Source organism: Chiloscyllium punctatum, chromosome 46 (assembly GCF_047496795.1).
Source record: "Chiloscyllium punctatum isolate Juve2018m chromosome 46, sChiPun1.3, whole genome shotgun sequence".
Lineage (NCBI taxonomy): Eukaryota > Metazoa > Chordata > Chondrichthyes > Orectolobiformes > Hemiscylliidae > Chiloscyllium > Chiloscyllium punctatum.
In genome coordinates, this window is record NC_092784.1 from 63,211,558 (window position 1) to 63,228,285 (window position 16,728).

The 16,728-nt window shown below is 53.1% G+C and overlaps 1 protein-coding gene across 2 annotated transcripts in view; it reads right to left on the minus strand.

Moving 5' to 3' along the window:
• LOC140468227 (3',5'-cyclic-AMP phosphodiesterase 4B-like) overlaps positions 1-16,728 on the minus strand; it is a 666,103-nt gene that overhangs the window by 289,155 nt on the left and 360,220 nt on the right. The gene's annotated exons all lie outside the window — the stretch shown is intronic.

Genomic DNA, 16,728 nt, shown 5'->3' on the forward strand with positions numbered 1-16,728 from the left:
TAGAGGAAAGATCCTCTGGAATTTGACAACTGTAAAGTGATGGCGTTCGGGAGTAGATAGAATTTTTGTTTAGTCATGTGTTTGATGTGGATACTTTAATTTGTTGTTTTCTTTATTTTATATAATAAACTTCTGTTTAATTGTTAAAATCAACTCTGCAATATTGTGTCCTTATATATTGGTGAAAGACCACCAAGTTATTTTTTGGAAAGGCAAATCACGGCAGGATTTATACACTTAATGGTAAGGTTCTTGGAAGTGTTGCTGAACAAATAGACCTTGGAGTGCAGGTTCATAGTTCCTTGAATATGGGGTCGTAGATAGACAGGATAGTGAAGAAGGCGTTTGGTATGTTTGCCTTTATAGGTCAGTGCATTGAGTATAGGAATTGGGAGGTCATGTTGCAACTTGTACAACACCATGTCGAGAGTGTGGTGCTGGAAAAGCACAGCAGGTCAGGCAGCATCCAAGTTACAGGAGAATCGATGTTTCAGGCTAAAGCCCTTCATCAGGACATTGGTTAGGCTGCTTTTGGAATACTGTATTCAATTCTGCTCTCCCTGCTATAGGAAGGATGGTGTGAAACTTGAAAGGATTCAGAAAAGATTTACAAGGATGTTGCCAGGGTTGGATGGTTTGACCTATAGGGAGAGGTTGGGGCAATTTTCCCTGGAGCATCGGAGACTGAGAGTTGATCTTATAGAAACTTATAAAATCATGAGGGGCATGGATAAGGTGAATAGACAAGGTCTTTTCCTCAGGATAGGGGAGTCCAAACTAGAGGGCATAGGTTTAAGGTGAAAGGGGAAAGATTTAAAAGATACCTAAGGGGAAACTTTTTCACACTGCGGATGGTCTATGTATAGAATGAACTGCCCAAGGGAAGTAGTGGAGGCTGGTACAATTACAACAGGCATTTAAAAGGCATCTGGATGGGTATATGAATAGGAAGGGTTTAGAAGAATACAGGATAAATGGGCAAATGGACTAGATTAGTGTCGGATATCTGTTCAGTATGGACGAGTCGGACTGAAGGGTCTGTTTCCAAGCTGTACAGCTCTATGACTGTAAGTTTAAGTTGAACAAAAGAACAAAATGTTTCCTTCTGGAATCTGACATGACTAGTAATAATATCAGCTGGGATCATAACAATTGCTTGATTCTTTGCCAAAATTGACTAACTAAAAGGATCTTGACAAGCTTCATTGTCTGATAGGTGCAGGGAAATATTGGCTTTTGTAATACCAGATAGATTTTATCAATGCAAAATTATGCCATTCAGAATGAACACTACACAGCAATGTTCCTATGATGAAACAATAAAGTCACAGAGAGGTATGTAACTGTGTGGTTTACACCAACAACTTGGTTAGATTCATTGATACCTGGGAATAACAGCTTTAGTTTAAAAAAATCAGAAATTGGAAGCTTTGGGCATTTCAGAGCACAGCTGACTCGGCTCTGAAGAAAATACTTTATCTCCTAAAAAGGTGCATAGAACAATTCAAAAAAAGAACATTTAGCTCAAAAAGAAAGTTTAATTTGTAAGACTTATAGATCAGGTGTGGCGGTTAGAAGTTTGCAAGTTGTTTAAAACTGAGAAAGTGTGAGCTCTCAATTTTTGCAGTATTTATGTAAAAAGACTGTGCATCTCACAAGAAACGATGAGGGAAGAATTATTTAGATTGAACAAGGAAGACTTGATGTAGAGGAGTAATTTCGCTGCGTTTGGTCGATAGAGTCAGGATGACACTTTGTGTTGTGTGGTCAAGATTTCCCAATCCATGTTCTATATTTTGATAACCTGGTTAATCACTTTCAATTTGCAACTTTTTATCATAAAATTCTGTTTTGATGTCAAAGAAACTCTGCAGCTCATGTGATTATGTTTCAGAGACTGACGCTATATTAATTAAATAAACATGCAACAATAAAATCTATCAAGCCCAACGTTGTTCTGGAGTCTGACTTGTCAGATAGTAAAATTAGCTATAACAGGGTCTGAGAGTGGGGTCACTATATATTTAAGGGACTAATAGTGGGGGACTGAGTGTCTGAGAATCTGAGAGTGGGATCACTGTGTGTGAGGGACTGAGAGTGGGGGACACTATATGTGAGGGTCTGAGAGTGGGAACACTGTGTGTGAGGGTCTGAGAGTGGGGTCACTGTGTGTGAGGGTCTGAGAGTGGGGGTCACTGTGTGTGAGGGTCTGAGAGTGGGAACACTGTGTGTGAGGGTCTGAGAGTGGGGGTCACTGTGGGTGAGGGTCTGAGAGTGGGGTCACTGTGTGTGAGGGACAGAGAGTGGGAATACTGTTTAAGAGTGTCTTAGAGTGGGGTCATTGTGTGTGTGTCTGAGAGTGGGGTCACTGTGTGTGAGGGACTGAGAGTGGGGGATACTGTGTATAAGGGTCTGAGAGTGGGAACACTGTGTGTGAGGGTCTGAGAGTGGGGTCACTGTGTGTGAGGGTCTGAGAGTGGGGGTCACTATGTGTGAGGGTCTGAGAGTGGGAACACTGTGTGGGAGGGTCTGAGAGTGGGGTCACTGTGTGTGAGGGTCTGAGAGTGGGGGTCACTATGTGTGAGGGACTGAGAGTGGGGTCACTGTGTGTGAGGGACTGAGAGTGGGGGACACTGTGTATGAGGGACTGAGAGTGGGGGACACTATGTGTGAGGGTCTGAGAGTGGGGTTACTGTGTGAGAGGGTCACTGTGTGTGTGTGAGGGTCTGAGAATGGGGTCACTGTGTGTAAGGGTCTGAGAGTGGGGGTCATTATGTGTGAGGGTCTGAGAGTGGGGGACAATGTGTGTGAGGATATGAGAGTGGGAACACTGTGTGTGAGGGACTGAGAGTGGGGGATACTGTGTATAAGGGTCTGAGAGTGGGAACACTGTGTGTGAGGGTCTGAGAGTGGGGTCACTGTGTGTGAGGGACTGAGAGTGGGGGACACTATGTGTGAGGGTCTGAGAGTGGGGTCACTGTGTGTGAGGGACTGAGAGTGGGGGACACTATGTGTGTGGGTCTGAGAGTGGGGTCACTGTGTGTGTGTGAGGGTCTGATAGTGAGGTCACCGTGTGTGTAATGGTCGGAGAGTGGGGTCATTGAGTGTGAGGGTCTGAGATTGGGGGTCACTGTGTGTGTGAGGGTCTGAGAGTGGGGTCACTGTGTGTGAGGGTCTGAGAGTGGGGTCATTGTGTGTGAGGGTCTGAGACTGGGGTCACTGTGTGTGAGGGTATGAGAGTGGGGGTCACTGTGTGTGAGGGTCTGAGAGTGGGGATTACTGTGTGTGAAGGTCTGACAGTGGGGGTCACTGTCTGTGTGAGGGTCTATGAGTGGGGTCACTGTGTGTGAGGGTCTGAGAGTGGGATCACTGTGTGTGAGGGTCTGAGAGTGGGATCACTGTGTGTGAGGGTCTGAGAGTGGGGTCACTGTGTGTGAGGGTCTGAGAGTGGGGGACACTATGTGTGAGGGTCTGAGAGTGGCGTCATTGTGTGTGAGGGTCTGAGACTGGGGTCATTGTGTGTGAGGGTCTGAGACTGGGGTCACTGTGTGTGAGGGTCTGAGAGTGGGGGTCACTGTGTGTGTAATGGTCTGAGAGTGGGGATCACTGTGTGTGAGGGCCTGAGGGTGGGGTCATTGTGTGTGAGGGTCTGAGACTGGGGTCATTGTGTGTGAGGGTCTGAGACTGGGGTCACTGTGTGTGAGGGTCTGAGAGTGGGAATACTGTTTAAGAGTGTCTTAGAGTGGGGTCATTGTGTGTGTGTCTGAGAGTGGGGTCATTGTGTGTGAGGGACTGAGAGTGGGGGACACTGTGTATGAGGGACTGAGAGTGGGGGACACTATGTGTGAGGGTCTGAGAGTGGGGTCACTGTGTGAGAGGGTCACTGTGTGTGTGTGAGGGTCTGAGAATGGGGTCACTGTGTGTAAGGGTCTGAGAGTGGGGTGATTGTGTGTGAGGGTCTGAGAGTGGGGGTCATTATGTGTGAGGGTCTGAGAGTGGGGGTCACTATGTGTGAGGGTCTGAGAATGGGGTCACTGTGTGTAAGGGTCTGAGAGTGGGGGTCATTATGTGTGAGGGTCTGAGAGTGGGAACACTGTGTGTGAGTGTCTGAGAGTGGCGTCACTGTGTGTGTGAGGGTCTGAGAGTGGGGTCACTGTGTGTGTGTGAGGGTCTGATAGTGAGGTCACCGTGTGTGTAATGGTCGGAGAGTGGGGTCATTGTGTGTGAGGGTCTGAGATTGGGGGTCACTGTGTGTGTGAGGGTCTGAGAGTGCGATCACCGTGTGTGAGGGTCTGAGAGTGGGGTCATTGTGTGTGAGGGTCTGAGACTGGGGTCACTGTGTGTGAGGGTATGAGAGAGGGTCACTGTGTGTGTGTGTGAGGGTCTGAGAGTGGGGGACAGTGAGTGTGAGGGTCTCAGAGTGGGATCACTATGTGTTAGGGTCTGAGAGTGGGGGTCACTGTGTGTGAGGGTCTGAGAGTGGCGTCACTGTGTGTGTGAGGGTCTGAGAGTGGGGTCACTGTGTGTGAAGGTCTGACATTGGGGGTCACTGTGTGTGTGAGGGTCTATGAGTGGGATCACTGTGTGTGAGGGTCTGAGAGTGGGATCACTGTGTGTGAGGGACTGAGAGTGGGGGACACTGTGTATGAGGGACTGAGAGTGGGGGACACTATGTGTGTGGGTCTGAGAGTGGGGGTCACTGTGTGTGTAATGGTCTGAGAGTGGGATCACCGTGTGTGAGGGTCTGAGAGTGGGGGTCACTGTGTGTGTGGGTCTGAGAGTGGGGGTCACTGTGTGTGTGGGTCTGAGAGTGGGGGACACTGTGTATGAGGGACTGAGAGTGGGGGACACTGTGTATGAGGGACTGAGAGTGGGGGACACTGTGTGTGTGGGTCTGAGAGTGGGAACACCGTGTGTGAGGGTCTGAGAGTGGGATCACCGTGTGTGAGGGTCTGAGGGTGGGGTCATTGTGTGTGTAATGGTCTGAGGGTGGGGTCATTGTGTGTGTAATGGTCTGAGAGTGGGGTCACTGTGTGTGAGGGTCTGAAAGTGGGGTGATTATGTGAGAGGGTCTGAGAGTGGGATCACTGTGTGTGAGGGTCTGAGAGGGGGGGTTACTGTGTGGGACGGTCTGAGAGTGGGGTCAGTGTGTGAGGGTCTGAGAGTGGGGGTCACTGTGTGTGAGGGTCTGAGAGTGGGGTCACTGTGTAAGAGGGTCTTAGAGTGGGGTCATTGTATGTGAGGGTCTGAGAGTGGGATCACTGTGTAAGAGGGTCTGAGAGTGGGATCACTGTGTGTGAGTGTATGAGAGTGGGAACACTGTGTAAGAGGGTCTTAGAGTGGGGTCATTGTATATGAGGGTCTGAGAGTTGGGGTCACTCTGTGAGATGGTCTGAGAGTGGGGTCACTGTGTGTGAGGGACTGAGAGTGGGGTCACTGTGTGTATGTGAGGTTCTGAGAGTGGGGTCATTGTGTGTGAGGGACTGAGAGTGGGGGACACTATGTGTGAGGGTCTGAGAGTGGGGGTCACTGTGTGTGAGGGTCTGAGAGTGGGGTCACTGTGTGTGAGGGACTGAGAGTGGGGTCACTGTGTGTGAGGGACTGAGAGTGGGGTCACTGTGTGTATGTGAGGTTCTGAGAGTGGGGTCATTGTGTGTGAGGGACAGAGAGTGGGATCACTGTGTGTGAGGGTCTGAGAGTGGGGTCACTGTGTGTGAGGGACTGAGAGTGGGGTCACTGTGTGTGAGGGACTGAGAGTGGGGTCACTGTGTGTGAGGGTCTGAGAGTGGGGTCACTGTGTGTGAGGGTCTGAGAGTGGGGTCACTGTGTGTGAGGGTCTGAGAGTGGGGTCACTGTGTGTGAGGGTCTGAGAGTGGGGTCACTGTGTGTGAGAGACTGAGAGTGGGGGACACTGTGTGTGAGGGTCTGAGAGTGGGGTCACTGTGTGTGAGGGTCTGAGAGTGGGGTCACTGTGTGTGAGGGTCTGAGAGTGGGGTCACTGTGTGTGAGGGTCTGAGAGTGGGGGACACTGTGTGTGAGGGTCTGAGAGTGGGGTCACTGTGTGTGAGGGACTGAGAGTGGGGGACACTGTGTATGAGGGACTGAGAGTGGGGGACACTATGTGTGAGGGTCTGAGAGTGGGGGTCACTATGTGTGAGGGTCTGAGAGTGGGATCACTGTGTGTGAGGGTCTGAGAATGGGGTCACTGTGTGTGTGTGAGGGTCTGATAGTGAGGTCACCGTGTGTGTAATGGTCGGAGAGTGGGGTCATTGTGTGTGAGGGTCTGAGATTGGGGGTCACTGTGTGTGTGAGGGTCTGAGAGTGCGATCACCGTGTGTGAGGGTCTGAGAGTGGGGTCATTGTGTGTGAGGGTATGAGAGTGGGGGTCACTGTGTGTGTGTATGAGGGTCTGAGAGTGGGGGTCACTGTGTGTGAGGGTCTGAGAGTGGGGATTACTGTGTGTGAAGGTCTGACAGTGGGGGTCACTGTGTGTGTGAGGGTCTATGAGTGGGGTCACTGTGTGTGAGGGTCTGAGGGTGGGGTCATTGTGTGTGAGGGTCTGAGACTGGGGTCACTGTGTGTGAGGGTATGAGAGTGGGGGTCACTGTGTGTGTGTGTGAGGGTCTGAGAGTGGGGGACAGTGAGTGTGAGGGTCTGAGAGTGGGATCACTATGTGTTAGGGTCTGAGAGTGGGGGTCACTGTGTGTGAGGGTCTGAGAGTGGGGTCATTGTGTGAGAGTCTGAGAGTGGGGGTCACTGTGTGTGAGTGTATGAGAGTGGGGACACTGTGTGGGAGTGTCTGAGAGTAGGGTCATTATGTGAGAGGGTCTGAGAGTGGGGGTCACTGTGTGTGAGTGTATGAGAGTGGGAACACTGTGTAAGAGGGTCTTAGAGTGGGGTCATTGTATGTGAGGGTCTGAGAGTTGGGGTCACTCTGTGAGATGGTCTGAGAGTGGGGGACAGTGAGTGTGAGGGTCTGAGAGTGGGATCACTGTGTGTGAGGGTCTGAGAGTGGGGATTACTGTGTGTTAGGGTCTGAGAGTGGGGGTCACTGTGTGTGAGGGTCTGAGAGTGGGGATTACTGTGTGTGAAGGTCTGACAGTGGGGGTCACTGTGTGTGTGAGGGTCTATGAGTGGGGTCACTGTGTGTGAGGGTCTGAAAGTGGAATCACTGTGTGTGAGGGTCTGAGAGTGGGGATCACTGTGGGTGAGGGTATGAGAGTGGGATCACTGTGTGTGAGGGTCTGAGAGTGGGATCACTGTGTGTGAGGGTCTGAGAGTGGGATCACTGTGTGTGAGGGACTGAGAGTGGGGGACACTGTGTATGAGGGACTGAGAGTGGGGGACACTATGTGTGTGGGTCTGAGAGTGGGATCACCGTGTGTGAGGGTCTGAGAGTGGGGTCACTGTGTGTGAGGGACTGAGAGTGGGATCACCGTGTGTGAGGGTCTGAGAGTGGGGTCACTGTGTGTGATGGTCTGAGAATGGGGTCACTGTGTGTGAGGGTCTGAGAGTGGGGTCACTGTGTGTGAGGGACTGAGAGTGGGATCACCGTGTGTGAGGGTCTGAGAGTGGGGTCACTGTGTGTGATGGTCTGAGAATGGGGTCACTGTGTGTGAGGGTCTGAGAGTGGGGGACACTGTGTGTGTGGGTCTGAGAGTGGGGGTCACTGTGTGTGTGGGTCTGAGAGTGGGGGTCACTGTGTGGGAGTGTCTGAGAGTGGGGTCATTATGTGAGAGGGTCTGAGAGTGGGGGTCACTGTGTGTGTGTGTGAGGGTCTGAGAGTGGGGGACAGTGAGTGTGAGGGTCTGAGAGTGGGATCACTATGTGTTAGGGTCTGAGAGTGGGGATTACTGTGTGTGAAGGTCTGAAAGTGGAATCACTATGTGTGTGTGAGGGTCTGAGAGTGGGGACACTGTGTGGGAGTGTCTGAGAGTGGGGTCATTATGTGTGAGGGTCTGAGAGTGGGGTCACTGTGCGTGAGGGACTGAGAGTGGGGTCATTGTGTGTGAGGGTCTAAGAGTGGGGGTCACTGTGTGTGAGTGTATGAGAGTGGGGTCATTGTGTGAGAGTCTGAGAGTGGGGTCACTGTGCGTGAGGGACTGAGAGTGGGGTCATTGTGTGGGACGGTCTGAGAGTGGGGTCAGTGTGTGAGGGTCTGAGAGTGGGGATCACTGTGTGTGAGGGTCTGAGAGTGGGGTCATTGTGTGTGAGGGTCTGAGAGTGGGATCATTGTGTGTGAGGGTATGAGAGTGGGGTCAGTGTGTGTGAGGGTCTGAGAGTGGGGTCATTGTGTGTGAGGGTATGAGAGTGGGGTCAGTGTGTGAGGGTCTGAGAGTGGGGGTCACTGTGTGTGAGGGTCTGAGAGTGGGGTCATTGTGTGTGAGGGACTGAGAGTGGAGTCACTGTGTGTATGTGAGGTTCTGAGAGTGGGGTCATTGTGTGTGAGGGACTGAGAGTGGGGGACACTATGTGTAAGGGTCTGAGAGTGGGATCACTGTGTGTGTGTGAGTGTCTGAGAGTGGGGTTACCGTGTGTGTAATGGTCTGAGAGTGGGGTCATTGTGTGTGAGGGTCTGAGATTGGGGGTCACTGTGTGTGTGAGGGTCTGAGAGTGGGATCACCGTGTGTGAGGGTCTGAGAGTGGAGTCATTGTGTGTGAGGGTCTGAGACTGGGGTCACTGTGTGTGAGGGTATGAGAGAGGGTCACTGTGTGTGTGTGTGAGGGTCTGAGAGTGGGGGACAGTGAGTGTGAGGGTCTGAGAGTGGGATCACTGTGTGTGAGGGTCTGAGAGTGGGGTCACTGTGTGTGAGGGACTGAGAGTGGGTGACACTGTGTGAGAGGGTCTGAGAGTGGGGTCACTGTGGGTGAGGGTATGAGAGTGGGATCACTGTGTGTGAGGGTCTGAGAGTGGGATCACTGTGTGTGAGGGTCTGAGAGTGGGATCACTGTGTGTGAGGGTCTGAGAGTGGGGTCACTGTGTGTGAGGGTCTGAGAGTGGGGGACACTGTGTATGAGGGACTGAGAGTGGGATCACCGTGTGTGAGGGTCTGAGAGTGGGGTCACTGTGTGTGAGGGACTGAGAGTGGGGTCACCGTGTGTGAGGGTCTGAGAGTGGGGTCACTGTGTGTGTAATGGTCTGAGAGTGGGGGTCACTGTGTGTGTGGGTCTGAGAGTGGGGTCACTGTTTGAGAGGGTCACTGTGTGTGTGATGGTCTGAGAATGGGGTCACTGTGTGTGAGGGTCTGAGAGTGGGGTCACTGTGTGGGAGTGTCTGAGAGTGGGGTCATTATGTGAGAGGGTCTGAGAGTGGGGGTCACTGTGTGTGAGTGTGAGGGTCTGAGAGTGGGATCACTATGTGTTAGGGTCTGAGAGTGGGGGTCACTGTGTGTGAGGGTCTATGAGTGGGGTCACTGTGTGTGAGGGTCTGAAAGTGGAATCACTATGTGTGTGTGAGGGTCTGAGAGTGGGGACACTGTGTGGGAGTGTATGAGAGTGGGGTCATTATGTGAGAGGGTCTGAGAGTGGGGTCACTGTGCGTGAGGGACTGAGAGTGGGGTCATTGTGTGTGAGGGTCTAAGAGTGGGGGTCACTGTGTGTGAGTGTATGAGAGTGGGGTCATTGTGTGAGAGTCTGAGAGTGGGGTCACTGTGCGTGAGGGACTGAGAGTGGGGTCATTGTGTGTGAGGGTCTGAGAGTGGGGTCATTGTGTGTGAGGGTCTGAGAGTGGGGTCATTGTGTGTGAGGGTATGAGAGTGGGGTCATTGTGTGTGAGGGTCTGAGAGTGGGGTCACTGTGTGCGAGGGTCTGAGAGTGGGGGTCACTATGTGTGAGGGTCTGAGAGTGGAGTCACTGTGTGTGAGGGACTGAGAGTGGAGTCACTGTGTGTATGTGAGGTTCTGAGAGTGGGGTCACTGTGTGTGAGGGACTGAGAGTGGAGTCACTGTGTGTATGTGAGGTTCTGAGAGTGGGGTCATTGTGTGTGAGGGACTGATAGTGGGGGACACTATGTGTAAGGGTCTGAGAGTGGGGTCACTGTGTGTGTGTGAGTGTCTGAGAGTGGGGTCACCGTGTGTGTAATGGTCTGAGAGTGGGGTCATTGTGTGTGAGGGTCTGAGATTGGGGGTCACTGTGTGTGAGGGTCTGAGAGTGGGATCACCGTGTGTGAGGGTCTGAGAGTGGAGTCATTGTGTGTGAGGGTCTGAGACTGGGGTCACTGTGTGTGAGGGTATGAGAGAGGGTCACTGTGTGTGTGTGTGAGGGTCTGAGAGTGGGGGACAGTGAGTGTGAGGGTCTGAGAGTGGGATCACCGTGTGTGAGGGTCTGAGAGTGGGGGTCACTATGTGTGAGGGTCTGAGAGTGGGATCACTGTGTGTGAGGGTCTGAGAGTGGGGTCACTGTGTGTGAGGGACTGAGAGTGGGTGACACTGTGTATGAGGGACTGAGAGTGGGGTCACTGTGTGAGAGGGTCTGAGAGTGGGGTGATTATGTGTGAGGGTCTGAGAGTGGGAACACTGTGTGTGAGGGTCTGAGAATCTGGTAATTGTGTGTGAGTGTCTGAGAGTGGGGTCACTGTGTGTGAAGATCTGAGAGTGGGGGTCACTGTGTGTGTAATGGTCTGAGAGTGGCGTCATTGTGTGTGAGGGTCTGAGACTGTGTATGAGGGTCTGAGAGTGGGGGTCACTGTGTGTGAGGGACTGAGAGTGGGGTCACTGTGTGAGAGTGTCTGACAATGGGATCACTGTGTGTGAGGGTCTGAGAGTGGGGTAATTGTGTGTGAGCGTCTGAGAGTGGGGTAATTGTGTGTGAGCGTCTGAGAGTGGGGTAATTGTGTGTGATGTTATGAGAGTGGGGGTCACTGTGTGTGAGGGTCTGAGAGTGGGGTCACTGTGTGTGAGGGTCTGAGAGTGGGGTCACTGTTTGTGAGGGTCTGAGAGTGAGGGTCACTATGGTGTGTGATGGTCTGAGAGTGGGGTTATTGTGTGTGTTGGTCTGAGAGTGGGGGTCACTGTGTGTGAGAGTCTGAGAGTGGGATCACTGTGTGTGAGGGTCTGAGAGTGGGGGGTCACTCTGTGTGAGGGTCTGAGAATGGGGTCACTATGTGAGAGGGTCACTGTGTGTGTGTGAGGGTCTGAGAGTGGGGTCACTGTGTGTGTGATGGTCTGAGAATGGGGTCACTGTGTGTCAGGGTCTGAGAGTGGGGTGATTGTGTGTGAGGGTCTGAGAGTGGGGGTCATTATGTGTGAGGGTCTGAGAGTGGGAACACTGTGTGTGAGGGTCTGAGAATCTGGTAATTGTGTGTGAGTGTCTGAGAGTGGTGTCACTGTGTGAAGATCTGAGAGTGGAGGTCACTGTGTGTGTGAGGGTCTGAGAGGAGGGTCACTGTGTGTGTGTGAGGGTCAGAGAGCGGGGGTCGCTGTGTGTGTGGGGGTCTGAGAGTGGGGTCAAAGAGTGTGAGGGTTTGAGAGTGGGGTCACTGTCTCTGTGAGGGTCTGAGAGTGGGGGTCACTGTGTGTGAGGGTCTGAGAGTGGAATCACTGTGTGTGTGTGAGACGGTCTGAGAGTGGGGGTCACTGTGTGTAATGGTCTGAGAGTGGGGGTCACTGGGTGTGAGGGTCTGAGAGTGGGGTCACTGTGTGTGAGGGTCTGAGAGTGAGGGTCACTATGGTGTGTGATGGTCTGAGAGTGGGGTTATTGTGTGTGTTGGTCTGAGAGTGGGGGTCACTGTGTGTGAGGGTCTGAGAGTGGGGGTCACTGTGTGTGAGGGTCTGAGAGTTGGGTCACTGTGGGTGAGGGTCTGAGAGTGGGGTCACTGTGGGTGAGGGTCTGAGAGTGGGGTCACTGTGTGACAGGGTCACTGTGTGTGTGAGGGTTTGAGAGTGGGGTCACTGTGTGTCTGATGGTCCGAGAATGGGGTCACTGTGTGTGAGGGTCTGAGAGTGGGGTCACTGTGTGTGTGAGGGTCTGAGATTGGGGTCACTGTGTGTGTGAGGGTCTGAGATTGGGGAACACTATGTGTGAGGGTCTGAGAGTGGGGTCACTGTGTGTGAGGGTCTGAGAGTGGGGTCACTGTGTGTGTGAGGGTCTGAGAGTGTGGTCACTGTGTGTGAGGGTCTGAGAGTGGGGTCACTGTGTGTGTGAGGGTCTGAGAGTGGGGTCACTGTGTGCGTGAGGGTCTGAGAGTGGGGTAATTGTGTGTGAGGGCCTGAGAGTGGGGTTATTGTGTGTGAGGGTCTGAGAGTGGGGGTCACTGTGTGTGAGGGTCTGAGAGTGGGGGTCACTGTGTGTGAGGGTCTGAGAGTGGGGGTCACTGTGTGTGAGACGGTCTGAGAGTGGGGTCACTGTGTGAGATGGTCTGAGAGTGGGGTCACTGTGTGTGTGAGGGTCTGAGAGTGGGGGTTACTATGTGTGAGGGTCTGAGAGTGGGGGACACTGTGTGTGAGGGTCTGAGAGTGGGGGACACTGTGTGTGAGGGTCTGAGAGTGGGGTCATTGTGTGAGGGTTTGAGAGTGTGGGTCACTGTGTGTGAGTGTCTGAGAGTGGGGTCACTGTGTGTGTGATGGTCTGAGAATGGGGTCATTGTGTGAGGATTTGAGGGTGTGGGTCACTGTGTGTGAGTGTCTGAGAGTGGGGTCACTGAACGTAAGGGTCTGAGAGTGGGGGTCTCTGTGTGTGTGATGGTCTGAGAGTGGGTTCACTGTGTGTGATGGTGTGAGAGTGGGGTCACTGTGTGTGTGTGAGAGGGTCTGAGACTGGAGGTCACTGTGTGAGACAGTCTGAGAGTGGGGTCACTGTGTGTGTGAGGATCTGAGAGTTGGGTAACTGTGTGTGAGGGTCTGAGAGTGGGGTCACTGTGTGTGAGGGACTGAGAGTGGGGTCACTGTGTGAGAGGGTCACTGTGTGTGTGTGATGGTCTGAGAATGGGGTCGCTGTGTGTGAGGGTCTGAGAGTGAGGGTCACTATGGTGTGAGATGGTCTGAGAGTGGGGTCACTGTGGGTGAGGGTCTGAGAGTGGGGTTACTGTGTGAGAGGGTCACTGTGTGTGTGAGGGTTTGAGAGTGGGGTCACTGTGTGTCTGATGATCCGAGAATGGGGTCACTGTGTGTGAGGGTCTGAGAGTGGGGTCATTGTGTGTGAGGGTCTGAGAGTGGGATCACTGTGTGTGAGGGTCTGAGAGTGGGGTAATTGTGTGTGTGAGGGTCTGAGAGTGGGGTCACTGTGTGTGAGGGTCTGAGAGTGGGGTCACTGTGAGTATGAGGGTCTGAGAGTGGGGTCACTGTTTGTGAGGGTCTGAGAGTGGGATCACTGTGTGTGTGTGAGGGTCTGAGAGTGGGAGACACTGTGTGAGAGGGCCTGAGAGTGGGGGTCACTGTGTGAGACAGTCTGAGAGTGGGGGTCACTGTGTGTGAGGGTCTGAGAGTGGGGGACACTATGTGTGAGGGTCTGAGAGTGTGGGACACTGTGTGTGAGGGTCTGAGAGTGGGGGTCACTGTGTGTGAGGGTCTGAGAGTGTGGGACACTGTGTGTGAGGGTCTGAGAATCTGGTAATTGTGTGTGTGTGTCTGAGAGTGGGGTCACTATGTTTGTGACTGAGAGTCGGGGACAATATGTTTGAGTGTCTGAGAGTGGGGGTCACTGTGTGTGTGAGGGTCTGAAATTGAGGTCACCGTGTGTGTAATGGTCTGACAGTGGGGTAATTGTGTGTGAGGGTCTGAGAGTGTGGGACACTGTGTGAGGGTCTGAGAATCTGGTAATTGTGTGAGAGTGTCTGAGAGTGGGGGTCACTGTGTGTGAGGGACTGAGAGTGGAGTCACTGTGTGTATGTGAGGTTCTGAGAGTGGGGTCATTGTGTGTGAGGGACTGATAGTGGGGGACACTATGTGTAAGGGTCTGAGAGTGGGGTCACTGTGTGTGTGTGAGTGTCTGAGAGTGGGGTCACCGTGTGTGTAATGGTCTGAGAGTGGGGTCATTGTGTGTGAGGGTCTGAGATTGGGGGTCACTGTGTGTGAGGGTCTGAGAGTGGGATCACCGTGTGTGAGGGTCTGAGAGTGGAGTCATTGTGTGTGAGGGTCTGAGACTGGGGTCACTGTGTGTGAGGGTATGAGAGAGGGTCACTGTGTGTGTGTGTGAGGGTCTGAGAGTGGGGGACAGTGAGTGTGAGGGTCTGAGAGTGGGATCACCGTGTGTGAGGGTCTGAGAGTGGGGGTCACTATGTGTGAGGGTCTGAGAGTGGGATCACTGTGTGTGAGGGTCTGAGAGTGGGGTCACTGTGTGTGTTAGTGTCTGAGAGTGGGGTTACTGTGTGTGAGGGTCTGAGAGTGGGGTCACTGTGTGTGAGGGTCTGAGAGTGGGCGTCACTATGTGCGTATGATGGTCAGAGAGTGGCGTTACTGATTGTGAGGGTCTGAGAGTGGGGTTATTGTGTGTGAGGCACTGAGAGTGGGGGTCACTGTGTGTGAGGGACTGAGAGTGGGGTCACTGTGTGAGAGGGTCACTGTGTGTGTGTGATGGTCTGAGAATGGGGTCGCTGTGTGTGAGGGTCTGAGAGTGAGGGTCACTGTGGTGTGAGATGGTCTGAGAGTGGGGTCACTGTGGGTGAGGGTCTGAGAGTGGGGTTACTGTGTGAGAGGGTCACTGTGTGTGTGAGGGTTTGAGAGTGGGGTCACTGTGTGTCTGATGATCCGAGAATGGGGTCACTGTGTGTGAGGGTCTGAGAGTGGGGTCATTGTGTGTGAGGGTCTGAGAGTGGGATCACTGTGTGTGAGGGTCTGAGAGTGGGGTAATTGTGTGTGTGAGGGTCTGAGAGTGGGGTCACTGTGTGTGAGGGTCTGAGAGTGGGGTCACTGTGAGTATGAGGGTCTGAGAGTGGGGTCACTGTTTGTGAGGGTCTGAGAGTGGGATCACTGTGTGTGTGTGAGGGTCTGAGAGTGGGAGACACTGTGTGAGAGGGCCTGAGAGTGGGGGTCACTGTGTGAGACAGTCTGAGAGTGGGGGTCACTGTGTGTGAGGGTCTGAGAGTGGGGGACACTATGTGTGAGGGTCTGAGAGTGTGGGACACTGTGTGTGAGGGTCTGAGAGTGGGGGTCACTGTGTGTGAGGGTCTGAGAGTGTGGGACACTGTGTGTGAGGGTCTGTGAATCTGGTAATTGTGTGTGTGTGTCTGAGAGTGGGGTCACTATGTTTGTGACTGAGAGTCGGGGACAATATGTTTGAGTGTCTGAGAGTGGGGGTCACTGTGTGTGTGAGGGTCTGAAATTGAGGTCACCGTGTGTGTAATGGTCTGACAGTGGGGTAATTGTGTGTGAGGGTCTGAGAGTGTGGGACACTGTGTGAGGGTCTGAGAATCTGGTAATTGTGTGAGAGTGTCTGAGAGTGGGGGTCACTGTGTGTGAGGGACTGAGAGTGGAGTCACTGTGTGTATGTGAGGTTCTGAGAGTGGGGTCATTGTGTGTGAGGGACTGATAGTGGGGGACACTATGTGTAAGGGTCTGAGAGTGGGGTCACTGTGTGTGTGTGAGTGTCTGAGAGTGGGGTCACCGTGTGTGTAATGGTCTGAGAGTGGGGTCATTGTGTGTGAGGGTCTGAGATTGGGGGTCACTGTGTGTGAGGGTCTGAGAGTGGGATCACCGTGTGTGAGGGTCTGAGAGTGGAGTCATTGTGTGTGAGGGTCTGAGACTGGGGTCACTGTGTGTGAGGGTATGAGAGAGGGTCACTGTGTGTGTGTGTGAGGGTCTGAGAGTGGGGGACAGTGAGTGTGAGGGTCTGAGAGTGGGATCACCGTGTGTGAGGGTCTGAGAGTGGGGGTCACTATGTGTGAGGGTCTGAGAGTGGGATCACTGTGTGTGAGGGTCTGAGAGTGGGGTCACTGTGTGTGAGGGTATGAGAGAGGGTCACTGTGTGTGTGTGTGAGGGTCTGAGAGTGGGGGACAGTGAGTGTGAGGGTCTGAGAGTGGGGTCACTGTGTGTGAGGGTCTGAGAGTGGGGGTCACTATGTGTGAGGGTCTGAGAGTGGGATCACTGTGTGTGAGGGTCTGAGAGTGGGGTCACTGTGTGTGAGGGACTGAGAGTGGGTGACACTGTGTATGAGGGACTGAGAGTGGGGTCACTGTGTGAGAGGGTCTGAGAGTGGGGTGATTGTGTGTAAGGGTCTGAGAGTGGGGTCATTATGTGTGAGGGTCTGAGAGTGGGAACACTGTGTGTGAGGGTCTGAGAATCTGGTAATTGTGTGTGAGTGTCTGAGAGTGGGGTCACTGTGTGTGAAGATCTGAGAGTGGGGGTCACTGTGTGTGTAATGGTCTGAGAGTGGCGTCATTGTGTGTGAGGGTCTGAGACTGTGTATGAGGGTCTGAGAGTGGGGGTCACTGTGTGTGAGGGACTGAGAGTGGGGTCACTGTGTGAGAGTGTCTGACAATGGGATCACTGTGTGTGAGGGTCTGAGAGTGGGGTAATTGTGTGTGAGCGTCTGAGAGTGGGGTAATTGTGTGTGAGCGTCTGAGAGTGGGGTAATTGTGTGTGATGTTATGAGAGTGGGGGTCACTGTGTGTGAGGGTCTGAGAGTGGGGTCACTGTGTGTGAGGGTCTGAGAGTGGGGTCACTGTTTGTGAGGGTCTGAGAGTGAGGGTCACTATGGTGTGTGATGGTCTGAGAGTGGGGTTATTGTGTGTGTTGGTCTGAGAGTGGGGGTCACTGTGTGTGAGGGTCTGAGAGTGGGATCACTGTGTGTGAGGG